This window comes from Corvus moneduloides, chromosome 1 (assembly GCF_009650955.1).
Source record: "Corvus moneduloides isolate bCorMon1 chromosome 1, bCorMon1.pri, whole genome shotgun sequence".
Lineage (NCBI taxonomy): Eukaryota > Metazoa > Chordata > Aves > Passeriformes > Corvidae > Corvus > Corvus moneduloides.
Genome location: NC_045476.1, coordinates 7511168 through 7523966, shown reverse-complemented (window position 1 = coordinate 7523966; position 12799 = coordinate 7511168). Strand labels below are relative to the sequence as shown.

At 41.6% G+C, this 12799-nt stretch overlaps 1 protein-coding gene across 5 annotated transcripts in view; it reads right to left on the bottom strand.

Moving 5' to 3' along the window:
- DPP6 (dipeptidyl peptidase like 6) overlaps positions 1-12799 on the bottom strand; it is a 540763-nt gene that overhangs the window by 23041 nt on the left and 504923 nt on the right. The window lies entirely within an intron of this gene.

The following is a 12799-nucleotide window of genomic DNA, read 5'->3' as shown; positions in this document are numbered from 1 at the left end:
ATGCAATAATGCATGTGGATGGATCCAAAAATGAACGTGGAAAACATACAAACTCCAGGGCATGGAGCAGGTATATAACCACTGTAGTGATAAGATTAGCTGTGAAAAGGAGGAAGATTAGAAGAATTTGCTTGCAGTGTTCATGAATCTGGTAATGCACCCCTGGAGTTGCAAGTACCAGAGGCAGGAGGGAACAACTCCAGTTCACATGGGGGTAACTGACTTCCCAAAAGCCCAGGGCATTTTTTTCTAGTATGCTGGTCCAATCTATGGAATCTGAACAGAAATCCCCATACTCAACTCCCTCTTTTTTCCAGGTTCTGTTTTATTTGAATACCTCAATTTAACCTCTTTCAATCCAATTTTCATCCAGGCTTTCTGCAAACTTTGAAAAGAGATGAAACCAAAAGTTAACATTTGCCCCTATTTTTAAAGTATAAGTTTCTTATTGGATTAGTACATGCTAACCCTAAAAGAAATACCATATGTGGGGGACTATGTCTGGCGTTTTCTGTATTCCCTGACTAGTCCGGAAAGTCACTGGATAGCTCAGCATGTCCAAGGAGGTTGTGCACTCTCCATTCTTGGAGGCTTTGAAGGCAAGACTAGACAGAGTCCTGAGCAGCCAGGTCTGATATCCTCTCTGACCCTGCTGGGAGCAGGAGGTTTCACTAGAGACCTCCTAAAGCTCCTCTCAACCTGAATTCTCCTATGATTTTGTAATTTCGCATAAAAAAAGTCACAATAGGGTGGTGAGTTACTGGAAGTAGTTTCCCAGAGAAGTTGTGGTTGTCCCATCCTTGGAAGTGTTCAAGGCCAGGCTGGATGGGGCTTTGAGCACTCTGGTCTAGTGGAAGGTGTCCCTGCCTATGGCAGGGTATGGAACAAGATGAGCTTCAAGGTCCCCTCCAAAGCAAACCATTCCATGATTCTGTAATATTCAAGGAAAAAGGATAATTCCTTATAATTGCAGCATAAAAGAAAATGCTCTCTCTCAGTGCCATTTACACCTCATTAACAGACTGAATAAAACCTCATTGCATATTTTCTGTTTATTCCAGTAAAAACCTGGTAGAAATTGATTTAGGTAATCTTAATTTATTCTTTTCCATAAGTAAAATTCTCTTGCAACAAAATAATTATTTCCTAGCTAATTAAGTAATAACTGGTGCTGGATATTAACTCAAAAAACACCACCAACATCCCATAAATAACATTGTTTCCCATTGTCTGGTTATTAAGCTGTTTTCCTCTCATGAGTTCTCAGGTTTTAATATACCCTTAATGTACTGACTGCATTAATAAAGGGCTTAACAAGTACCATGCAAACAGAAAACAAAAGCCACCAATAAACCTTACAGCTGGCCCAGCTGGCAAACAAGGTGAAAGAAGCAGTTTTCCTCAGAGGAAGCTTTAAATCTTGGGAGATGGCAACATCTGTACTACCCTCTGCAGAATAATGAGTTCATCCAAGGTTGCTCATATAGCTGGAAATAATGCACATGCACCCTGGTCTCGACACGCAGGAGGCTTCTGCCTGATTTGTGAAGCTTCATTATTTGAAGCATCAGAGGAAGCCTGTTGTCATGGTCATTTGTCTCCTGTGAGTGGAGCTCAGATAAAATTTTGTGTGTACAGAATGACCAAGTGACAGGAACCCTGGATGGAAGCAGATGATAGATCACCTTCCTCTGGACAATGCCAGGCAGCTCATATTTACAAGCAAGAATCAAAATGAAAGCAAGATCAGAACATGTAAAAGCAAGGAACACAGAGGGCTTTGCAGAATGGGGCCATTTCAAAGAGGAGAGGAATTTTGGCTTTAATTCCACAATATTTTTTCGTGCACTGAAAATTACAGACATTTTCTATTAATTTTATTGTTAAATATTCATGCATACTAGTTTGGGGTGGTTTTCCACCTATTTTTATGTCATTGAGTACTTATGGGGAGTTTACAACACACTAAAGATGTATAAGAATAGAATGAAATACTTTATAACACTTTAAGCAGACCACTTTAAGCAGTGGTCTGCTTAAAGGAAGAAAAAATGTACTGGAATATCCACAGAAGTCACCATTTTAATTAATCTCAAACTATAGCCATAACTGTGTTGTTAACAGGAGATAGAAAAGAAGTTCTCATCCAGCTCCCAAACCAAGAATACCATCCTCTCTTTTCCTGCAGAAAAAGCTCTGGTGGTACCTTCTGCTTGCGCAAAAGGGGATTTTCATGCCAGCCTGCTGTTTTGCAGTTGTACAGCATGTGAGGGAGGGAGAATGAGCATCCCCCACCCTGCCTTCACCCACGGGATTTGTGACCCATGAACCGCGCACAAAGGACTTGAGAAGCGAGAGCCAACCTCGGCTGTTAAGTAAGAAAAGGAGTCAAGTGAATGCAAATGTGAATTATATAGTAATTATAATATAAATAGGGCCCAGAGATTAAGTCTGTGCATGCTTTCAAACAGCAGAAACTAATTTAGGCTTCATAAGCCTCAGGAAAAGTTCCAAAAGGTCACAGTTTGCCTGGAAGCGCTAATTACAGCCTCCCGCTACCGGGTACACAAGAACCTGAGGTTGTGGTAATCATCCTTGCATGGGAAACCACTCTGGTCACAACAGATAACACTCACCAGTGACCTGAGATGTGAGCAAGCCCCGGGAATGCCTGCCGGGCCCCAGCACGCTGCTGTGCCCGTTTAGCATCCAGCTGGGTGGGAACCTGCAGGCACACGGCTGGGGCACACCCGGCTCCTGGATGCCCTGAGCGCATCACAGGACATTCAGCTGCGCTTGAGCATTATCTCCGTGTTTCTGATGGATCTTGGGGTTTGTTAGACAGGTATTTTGGCCAGGATAACAGTCCTGGGTGGTAACACAAGAGTAAAACCTCTTGGGGGGTGCCTGTCCTGCTCTACCTGGACAGACACCCCCGTGTTCAGACCCCCAGAGCACACACTGTCAAATATTGGCTTCCTGCCCCTTGCTGTAGACCCAGAACCAAGCCAAGGACAGCTCAGATAGTTCAGAAAACCTGAGCCCCCAAGACCTGCACACCAAGAACCAAGTAGCAAAAATCTATATTGGAGTATATTATAGCACTTGGTGGGATTTAAAATAACATTAAAACTGGGTGAACTGATGAAAACTGTATTTTATTTTTGAATTATATAGAATATAGATACCAGTCGACTCTGGAGTGCAGCAGTAATAGGCTGCAGTCATTAGGTGGCCCATAAAAAACTTCGGAATGATTCTTAGGGTGGTCCTGTGCAGGGACATTGGTTGACTTCAATGGTCCTTGTGGATGCCCTCTAACTAAGGGTATTCTATGTTTCCATAATGATGAAATTCTCACTCAGTTTCCCCAGGACACTGAATTTAGTATTGTCCATTCCCATCCCTACCTCAGCCAATTGGTCCCATCCCATCATATCCCACTCCCTTGCAAGATCAGAAATGTTTGTGAAATCATCCAGTAAAGCAGCAGAACAGCTTCTAGAACTGATCCCAGCAGGAAAAAAAAAAAAAAATCTATTTAATTTTCATTTAGTTCAGTTCCTGGGCCCAGCTAAGAATGAACCTGTTTGTGGCACAGGCAGCAGATTGGTGAAAAAGCCCCTGAGGTGGACAGAGGGTGGATCTGCACTGACTTTGTCTTCCAGTCCTTGTGGACAGGCAGTGCTGTGTTCCTCTGAGATGTACTGATGAAAAATACAATGAGGAGCTTTATAGGGGATTATTGCATTTCACAGTAAGGCGAGGTGGGGCACAGGGAGGCACAACCTGTCGGGGACAGGAGGTAGAAACAACCTTTCCCTTCATTTCCTCCTCCCAGCCACCACCTGAGAATTATTGCTTATGGTGTCAGCAGTAAAAAAGTATTTTAAGTTGGCTCTCAGCCTTGCCTGAGGTCTTCAGAGCTACTGACGTGGCTACATGGAGCTGCAGCCTCCAGCTGGTCAGCATTTCACATTTGTTTAAACCGAGGTGTGCCTATTGCGCTTTTATATCCATAGGCTCTTGATTTGGTTAATAAAACTCATTTTCAGTGCTAATAGTTATTTCAGCATCCAGTTAAGTCTCTTTAGACCTCAACAACTTAATCTATCATTATATTTGCCAAAGGTCATCTGAACTGCCAAGCTCTGGCCCTCTTAGCAGGACCAGCTGCACTTAGAAAGCATTTGCATGAATTCCAGTAGGAAGTGAGACTCTCTAAGATGCTTTGCCTTTACCAGGATGGGCAGTTTTATGACATTATTAGTTGACACTAAACCCATATGCTTCAGAAACCTTGCCAGGTAGCAGGCTTTCTACCTAAGTAAATTTAAGTAGGGATTAAATGTAGGTATTTCCTCCTGGTGCATTTAGTATTGTTTTCAGACCCTGGACTGAGATATTTGTACCCATAACCACAAGCTTTCCCTGGATATCTGCCAGAGATGCTCCAAGTCACAATGAAGTGGTTACTTCGGGATGTTAAATAGGAGCTTCAGCTTCTTCATCTCTCAAAAGCAAGAAAAAGAGTTTCTATTATTTTAACTTGGGTGTTAAGGGTAGAAAACACTCCTAATGAAACATCGTCCCAGTAGCATTTGACAAGCAAACTTTTTACTCTGTTCAAATCCTTCCTAGAAGCTCTGTACTTCCATATCACCCACGAGAAGCAAACAGCACACACATATATGTCTGAGGACTCTCCAAGCAAAAAAAAGCCACAGGAAGATATTTCCCCTTGCAGCTGCACTGGGTCTCCCAGACCCTGACACACTTCACAGCTGTGAAGACACAATGCATAATGATGTGCTTTAAGCCAAAATGAGTTATTATATTTTTCATAACTGCTTTAGTGCTGCTATAACTCAGAATCCAGACCCTTGTTCAAGAGATCCCTGCCTGTCTCTGAAGGCACTGAGCAATGCTGTGGGGGCACAGGAGGCTGGAGCCCCATCCTGCAACACACTGAGGGCTTCTTTGCTGCTGTGGGTGCCTCCAGCTGTGGCTGGAGGGAGTTAGGAGCATCCAGCACCTGGGAGGACTGGCCCTGCACTTCTTAAGGCCCGTGGTGTAATTACAGGCTCGTTATTGGATTGCTGTTGAGACGAGGCGTCGCGTGGAGCCGCGCGCTACCAGCAAACGTCTGCGGCCATGCCTCATTAACTCCTCACTCTGGTACCATTTAATCACTTTACGTGCTGGTTTTGTCACAGGAGTGCTCTCCTGCATACTAATGGCTGGGTTTCTGTGCTAGGAAGGTTTCTTTGCACTGAATAGACTAAAGATTCACCGAAGCTTTCAAAACCACTCTGGAAATTGATCCGTCTAGGAGCCTCTGTGCCCCTTATTGTCACTGCACACCTGAGCATTGCAGTTGGTAATGGACTTTATTTTCACAACACCTCTCTAGGAAGCTGGAGCTCCAAGACTGACTTGAGCTCCCTAAAGGAGCTCGTGACAGCAGAAAAAAACCAAACCCGTGAGTCCTGACCAACATTTGGCAGCTGGTTAGGACTTCTCAGACCACTGTTACCAAATGTGTCTTGGAATTTTCCATGTCTGGATGTGGGGGAACAAATTAAAACAATTATTGTAAAAAAAACCTGTTTGTAAGTGTATGTATCATAGGTGTCCACATCCAACTCAGGATTTAGAAAATCCTTATACAAAAACCATGATTATTTTGTAATGGGAAGGAGAAAAAAGAAAGCAACCCACCTGCTTTTTGCAGATGTATCTGCTTAAATATGGAGCTGTTTTATAGTTCATAAATAGCCCAATATATTCAGGGAAGAGCTAAGCTGTATACTTCTGTTATGGCTTGCACTGATGTTTACCTGAGCATACAACTGCTAATTACAATCTGGTTCCAGCAATGTTATTGAGGACACTGTGACACACAACATTTCTATGTGATATTTAAGGCAATATATGGGCAATGTAGAGAGGTTTAAAACACTGCCTTATAAATTTGTGCTTTGTGAATCATTGATTTACATCTGCTTGTCCATAGTTAGTAAAAATATTCTCATCTCCAGATTTTCCATTGCTTTCCTGGGATGGTAGGCCTGGCCCAAATGGCACAGGTTAAAAGGTCTGATTAAATGAAGGAACTGAGGAAGATGTAGAAAGAGGTTCATTATTCTCCTGCCTGAAGGCATGAGCCAACCTCTCATTGCAGGAGCTGGGCAGACACGTCCCTGATGGGTACATTATTGCAAAAATCCTGAAGAGGGTTAATTATCCACCATCCATGATGGAGACAGGCTGCAGAAGGAGACACATTTCTGGTCTGTTCCAGGAGTCAGTGCTGCTTTTCCTTGGAGTACTGTCTTGAAATATGAGGAAGGAAATGGGAGTCATGATACTTGACTCCAGACGTGTCCATAGGCAAACCACTTATTCTCACTGTACCTCTGCTCCCCACTTGGTAAAAGCATGAAAATGATCATCTGGAGAAAGGTTGCAAAAGAATTTTCATGCCTTTCCATAATTCAAATTAAAAACTTAGTGCAGTATTTATTTTGCCAACAATAAAACTTCTACTCCCTCTTCCTGTATCCTGATAAATATCAGTATAGGATTTTCCCGAGATATTAAATAGTATTAAGCTCTTTCTGTTCAAGGAGTCATAAATGTAAAAATTGCTGCCAAAAATATCTCTGTGACATGGCCCCCTCATTTTGATGGAGAAACTGAAGAAAAATGTGATTTGATTCATTCACAGTGAAAGACAAATGTCATGATCTTCTGTCCTGAGGCAGAAAGGATTCAGACTTTTATTCACAAAGTAAGTCTCTACCAGTACAGCCCCTGTTTTTTTTGATGAATGTTACAGACAAAATTTTCACAGGAGTGATCTTTTAAGTGATTTTCAGGGAAAAAGTTCCCCAAAGCCACTTACAAAAAGTGCAGATGAAGCAGACTGAACCCATAAGTAGATGGGCAAAACAAAAGAAAATGTTACTTTGTAAGGATATTCATCAACAAATCCATGTGATTTATTGGTTTTAATTTAGCTTTTCTATGGCACGTGTTCAAGCCTTTCCAAATCAGTTGGTAATCCCATGAGAGAATAAAACACTAGGAGATTTTCCAAAATATATATCTCCTCAAAAAAGGTCAATGTCTTTATGCAGATATGACATTAAGTATAGCCACAATACTAGAAACAATGCTCAGAATTTTATGTTTAAGAAAAAATTAAAAATCCTGGGGTTTAAATCTTGAGCTGAGCTATGCCAATGGTGCTGGTGCTGGATGCTGGTGCTTCAAAGGTTTTTCCCACCCACCCAGCTGCTGTCTGAGCTTATCTCATGCTGTTCATGGGATATGCAGCACATGAGGCAGCATTAATGACCCAGTTTTCCCACTTTTCTGACCACCTCCAGCCTCCATTAAATGTTCCCTTGCCCAGGAGGGCTGGATTGTGATTTTTAGTAAAATTCCCTTCCCATTCAAAGAAAGCAGGAGAAATGCTAGTGAGCAATCACTGACTGGATTTAGAGAGATGGCACTGGCCAAGGACACGAGCGTGGGTTTGGATCCTGGTTCCTAGAAGGAGAAATGCTTCTCCTAAAGCAGCCCTCATCACAAAACAATGATTTCACTCAACACCTCACCCACACTAAAAATTTCTCTGTCTATGGTAAACTCCAGAACTACAAAACATTTCAGACTTCTGTCATCTGTGGGCAAGAGCTTGTGTTGTGTCTACATCAGTGGGCAGAACAACCTGGATACCCAAAAAGATGCCAGATTGTGGGTTTAGACCTCTCCACTGTGGAAGGCTGAACCTTGTTAAACCATGCTCCAGGCTCTACGGGGTTAAAATGTGCTTAAAAGCAAAGTCAGGACAACCTGCCACAAAGCAGAGCCAGATCACTTGATGAAACTTGGTAGTGAAAATCTTTACTGACTCCAGCAAAATTCTGGAAAATAAAACAAATGTGGAATAACAAAATCACTTTCTAAGGCTCAGCACAAACCTATTAAGTGAAAGCAGCAAGTGATGCTCTTAAGGGTTCCCATCTCCAGATGGTGCTTCCAAGTTCCACCAAGTGAGAGGAAAGAAGATAATTAAATTCTCAAGACACAATTTAAGGAGCTGGGAAGTTTACAGCTACAGGCTGCCTCTGTAGAGGAAAAACTTGCAGCACTTGTCTTTAAAAGTCATAAAAGCACAGACAGAATGAATGAATGTCCAATGGCATGAGGAACTTGACTCAGATCATCGCTAATTTGGCTGTGCTTCTCCTTCATTAGTATCAATCACTCTCAAAGGAGATCCTTAAATTGTGAAGTTTTCCTAATCAGTGCTTTTGTACCACATTTTATCTGTGAATGGGATTGAAACACGATTTTTTTCTGGCAGGATGTAATAGCAATAAATCCTATTTTTAAAGATTTCCCAGGCCTATTGGCACCTCTCAGTGCCTCAGGGCCAGGAGTGCAGTTGCAGAGTTGTTGCCATTGCTGGCTCAGAGGACACGTGGGGAAAAGCAGATATACTTTTGTATTGGTTCTTTAGGTATTTTATCAAACACAGCTCAGTTACAAGATAAAATTTTGCTCTACAGCTGCAGAGTTGCCTGCTAGGAAAGACAGAAATTACCTCATGTCTGTTACCTGTCATTAATGATCTACAGCATCTAGGCCAAGCTATTGAGAACTGCCAGAGAGGACGGCCAAATCAGGTGACAATATTTTAACATTTTTCTTACATGAGTCTGTTTTCTTTTCTCCAAAGAGAGAGACAGCTTTAAAGTCATTTGGCCTGCACAAGACTGACAATAAAGGCTGCCAGTCAGCCACAGACACAGCTTCCAGCAGAGATAATCTTCAAAGAGACAGGATAAACAATAGTGGTTTTATGGCATTTTGAAATAAAGCAATCTTACTGTTTCTGGAAGAGGAGGAAGGGCTATAGAAGAAGATAGTTTCCTGTTCAGTTGCACTGTTGTCCCTCCTCAAAGTGAAAGCTGTTTCTTCCCTAACTGAATGAATAATAACACACAGTGTAGTGGCCAAGGCACTTCTCTATCACCAGCAACCATGCCAGGCATGAGACAAATCTTCCCTTAGCCCTTGTTACAGTCCTCTCCCCTCCAGTTTTCTTTGTGACATCCCTAAAAATTATTAATCCCTTCCTGATAAAGCATGATTATGGAGAACTTTAATTATCAGGCTGGTGGGCATCCCATGAACAACACTGCCCTCCCCCCATCGTTTTCATTGTGTATTAAATGTCATTAATTGCAGAGATGTATGCACAGGCCAGAGGTCTTCCTCTCTATTCCTCTTGCCTCAGAGCCAGAAGGCATTAACCCTTTGTGGGGAACCTCACACTTCCCCAGGGACATTGAGCTGGCCAGGATCAGATTTTTGGCTGAGGTCAGTTGATGGAGAAGGAGCAACTTATGTAAAGGATGCACAACACCACTGTCTGCAACATCAGGGACTTGAACTCCAAGTTCCAGGAAACCTCTGCCAGTTCCGTGAGTCCGACTGGAACTCTCTGTGACTTCAGTGATTTTTTTTTATGAGAGTGAAGACACTGCAGCCAAAGCACCTGAGTGTCAGAGTACCAATTATCCTGCAACAGAAAGGGCTGCTTCCCTTGCTTTCCCCGTGAACAACCTCATTAGGAATTGACTTTTAATGCTGGTGGGTTACACTGGGGGCAGAGGGAAGGAGTCTCTGAAGACAAAGTGTATCTATGTACAATGGAAATATTAAAACACTGCACAGTTGACTACAGTGGTAATAATTGGTAAGGCTTCATCCTTCAGAGGAGAATGAACTATCACCTAAAAATGTGATAGCTTAGTGCTTTATTGGCTCGGGTCATTCAGGCTTGCACCCTACGTGTCTGAGTCCCACTAAAGAAACAGGAATAAATTTCTTCCCACAGCCCAAATTTGCAATTTCCTATCCTTTTCTCAATGCAACTGAAATTTACATCCCATTTCAGATGAGAAAAATCCATCCTCAATTAAATTTTTGTATGAAATAGCAAACCACTTCCATCCAGATTTTATTTCTGTTTATCTTAGAGGGAACCAGTCAAGGTGCCTGTGCTGGTTTATGAGAGGAGGCAGAAGTGTAAACCCATATTTTATGGTGAAAATGGCAGTAGGAGTGACCTTGGTCAAGCAGATACTGCTTTTTCAACCGTGTCTAGAGGAGATAATCCAACAGCAGTCTGCAAAGCATCATGTTTCCTTAGCTCCTGCTACAGTAATTCGATTATGAGCACACAAAATTAGATGAAAAATAAGGTAACTAGCCTTCTGGGACTGACTGATTGCAATAAATGTTGCCTCCTGACAGTAAGCATTACACCGTCCTCTTTCAAGAGAGGTTACCTTTTTTTACAGCATGCTGCTCTCATTTCAGCCTGTGCCAAGTGGCAAAGCTGTTAAATGTATTCTGCAGATCAGAAAAAAATCTTTTAAGGCAATTATATCTTGCCTTTAAAGCACCAAAAGAGTGAGTAGAAAACTTCGAGCTCTTGACCTTTGGGATCAAATGAGCAATGCCAGACCTTTCTTGGTTTTTTGGGGTTCTTTTACAATAGATATTTTCCCTCTCCCTTGCCCTTCATTTAAGTATCACAGAGTATTTTATAAGCACTGATTGATTGATCAAATCCTACAAACCTTGCCATCCACTGTAGAGAAGTTCAGCTGAGCCACAGACATGTCTGTGGCTCTAAACTCAATGAAATTTAGAACAGAAGGTCATAAAGGAAAGGACAGAGTGAAACTGAGGTATGGTGGAGGTTATTCTCTGTCAGTACAGAAATTGTTTTCAAGCCATAAATATTTGCCCATGCATTTGTTCTGTGGACAGCTGAGAAAATACAATTTTTTAAGGTACCACAGGCTTGATTGGAGAAAAATCATTTAATTTAGCTACCTTCAAAGATACATATGAGGCTGACATGGGGTACACCAGTGATCACTATGAGCACACATTTTCATGTCACAGTCACTGAGTACACAGCAAGACCTGAGATCTGGGTGCTTTTATACATATTGATGCATTTTATACATATTATGGAGGTTTATGCATTTTATACATATTTATATACAAATTTGTGCATGTTAGACATATTATGGAGAAGAAAGTACCAAGCAGCCACAGGTACTGTCTGACACTGTCTGGTCTTGAACATCAGCTCCAGCTGTGGGGTTTTTTTGGGAAGCAGAGATGGGCACTCCTGGCAGAAGCCCTTGGGGAGCAGACATTGTAAGGCAAACTCTTGTTCACCCTGGTGGGCTTGCTCTGTCTGGTTGATCAGGATAAGCAGGCTCCCTTTCTATATCCTCATCAAGGAGTTTTTCCGTTTATGGGTTATATGTACACGTGAATAAATAAGATTTCCTGTTAATCAAAACGATACTAGAGCATGAGTGCTTGTGAGCAATAAGCCAACACCCTGAGCAACTGAGGCATGGCCAAGCTCTGGCTCAGCAGTCTGAGGAGCTGTGGAACAGGAATTCTCCTGTTAGTGGATCCAGGTGATTCTCCATGAAACCACAACACCTATGTATATGACCAAAGCCTGACAGCATGATATTTTTATCCAGAAGTCTGCACTTCATCCAGAACAGAGGTTTACACTGACCTGTCTCACGTCAGCTGCAACAGGAACCAAAGGGAGCTGTCCCAGCTGCAAGTGCACCCATAGCGCACATCTGAAGTTAGATGGACCCAACATGAAAAGTGCCCAAAAAAAATGTGGTTCCTGTAAACTGCTTGAAAGCAAATAGGTTGAAAGACCTCTCACTTTCAGTCATGTAAATAAGGAATAACTCCACCAAATGCAATGGACTGGTATTTTTATAAGCTCACTGAAAATGGAAATTCTACCAAGATTTCTGCATTTTCTCATGTATACATTTTTTTTTTGGAGGTATCTAAATGGAGACACTGAGATGAGCTCCACAGATGAAGCTGTGCTGTATTTGTGCTACAGTGAGGTCGCAGTTTGAGGATTTAGTCTGGAATAATGAAAATTCAGACAAAGATATATTCAGCAGATGTAAACACATCTAACCCTAATGACCCTATAATTGAGTTATTGTGTACAGCAGCTGAGAATCAGGCCCATGGTTCATTATGCAAAATCATCATCTTGTGTACTGGATTAATGTGCACACTAATAAAACTCATTAACCTCTTCAGGTATTGCTGCAGGTTTTTGTGGATGAGATCTAATGTAATCAAAAACTTATCACCTCATAACTGTTGATAAGGCCCTTTATAAACCTGAATCTTGTTATTCACAAACGATTCTCATTATGGTTAAACAATTATCTTGGTGCAAAGGAAATGGACACTGTCTGGTGGCTTCTGACAGCTGTTCTTGAAAATAAGAAGAAAAATAAGTAAGGTTTATCTTTTAAAGAGAGGAACTTTGTAAATGTAATATTTACTACAGAACTGAATGTTTATTAACAAATGACACTTCTCTGTGTATAATTGCCATAGCTATAAATTCATATTTACAGGTAAGACCATTAAGTTAATTAGTCAATTGAGTTAATTAATGCAATACCCTGTTAATGCTATTTTTCTGTACTGTGTTTGCCAGATATTTTTTTAATACCTTTAAATGCCTCCAACATGCAGCCTATCATTCCCTTCCAGGGGAAAAACATGTTTTTACAGTTGTCCTAGTCCAGCTGTTTTACTTTATAGTATGGTAACCATTCTATTTCCCCACTTTGTCTTGATTATTTCCCATTTTACCATCTCAAATATTCCTTCTTTACCCTTGGTGTTCACC